Source organism: Echinops telfairi, unplaced genomic scaffold, assembly GCF_000313985.2.
Source record: "Echinops telfairi isolate 266 unplaced genomic scaffold, ASM31398v2 ScPeMD7_6080;HRSCAF=6971, whole genome shotgun sequence".
Classification (NCBI taxonomy): Eukaryota; Metazoa; Chordata; class Mammalia; order Afrosoricida; family Tenrecidae; genus Echinops; species Echinops telfairi.
The window spans coordinates 1,691,904-1,693,748 of NW_022109980.1; positions in this window are offsets into that span (position 1 = coordinate 1,691,904).

Genomic DNA, 1,845 nt, shown 5'->3' on the forward strand with positions numbered 1-1,845 from the left:
TTGGTTAGAAGTAGGATATTTGGCGGCATACTTCCTGGATTTCAGCCAGGACTCCAGTATTTACTAGATCTGCAAACTTGAGTCAGTTATTTCACTCTTTTATTTCTTTACTTGAAATTGAGAATAATGATAGTATGTGATTTGAAGGTGTATAAAAATACATGAATTCATATATTATAACTCTAGTATAATACTAGACTTAATGTTAAATGCTCAAAATTAATTTGCTGTTATTGTCATTTTCACCCTGATTGTCCATTTCTAGTAGCAAACTTGAGTGTGCATCTGCATTCCCTATCAAAACTATTAAAGAACATGTTTTTGCGCCTAACTCTCCACCCAGGGGTTCTGACTTCAACAGAACTGGGGGACGAGTATACTTGAGCATTTTCATTTGAAACAAGTTCCCCCATAATACTAATACTGTTAGTTTAGGGACTATACTTAGAGAATAGTTATCTTAAAGCATGGTATTGATCAAAGCTAAATCACAGATTTTGCCTTGCCATTGGTTACTTTTGTTTCTTGTTTTGTAGCCTTTATCCCCTAACCACAACTTCCTGATTTAGTTTAGCCACACTTCTCAGAGGCAAGAAACTATGTGGATGGTTTCATGTTTACCAGTTCAGGCATTAAGACCAAATAACCCAATGAAAAAGCAGACAGTAAGGGAATCATTAAAGTATGAATATTGATTATCTCTTTAAGTGATCACAGATAAGTACTTTGAATTTCTTGTAATATGTTTCCCCTATTTACAGCACTGTTATACTGATGTCCTACTAATTGTATAGCCTAAATGAAAGACCAGGTATGTTTTATTTTTAAAAGAGCATATTCTACTGAAGAGGTAAGTTAATAATGTCAATGTGATGAGGAAACTATGATCCTTATCTATCTTCTACCAATAAAATTTTACAGAAAGCCACGCTTCTCCTCCTGCACTAAGACACACCTCTTGTATCTTTTACTCATGTAGAATAGCACTCTTGAAAAGCGCAGTGTGACACATAATTACAGTATAGAGAACTGTTCCAATAAGATGTAGGCTGATGTTTCAATGATTCATTGACTTCATTTTCTTATTCTCTATTTTGAAAAGATCTGCTTGTTATCTCTTTAACAAATTCAGTCCTGCACCTATTATTTAGTGAAAATGTCTTTTCTTTTGAATTGTGAGTACCTTGAGAATGCATCTAGCATGAAACTGGCTACTAATAAAATGATGGGCCTGTTACATTTCAACAAATTTTTCCTTAACACTTAAACCATGAAGACAGTGTTTGAAGTTAATGTATAAACCATGTTGCACAGATTCTCCACTACTAGGTTTTGTATCTCTAAACCATTTATGAGAATTCATCAGTAAGAATTTGCTATAAAAAAGCATTGAATTTCTGCAGATATGACAGTCTTGGAAGACCAACATAGTTGGTCAAGCTATTTAAAAAATATTTATAGGATATCAACTCCGCCATGAAATCTTTATTAGGTAATGTGGGAGTTACTTGTAGCAAGCTTATACATCTCATGTGAGATTTCTTGTACCATAATCTGTTTCATAAACATCCACCAGAGACAATTAGAATTCGAAGAGTTTTAGGACATGGGTTTTAAAGCCTTCATTGCATCATTTTTATTTTTATGACAATATATAAACTTATTAACTGCCCAATGCCTTGGTTTTCTTATATGAAAAAAGGTGGATACCACATTCATGTATTGGTAATAAATGTTAAATGAATACAAAGGTGATGTTCATTTATTGGAGCAGGAGCAATCTCTGGATTTCAAGACTCTCAAACCATTGTTATGTTTTCAAGAACTGAAGAACATAGCTGATAA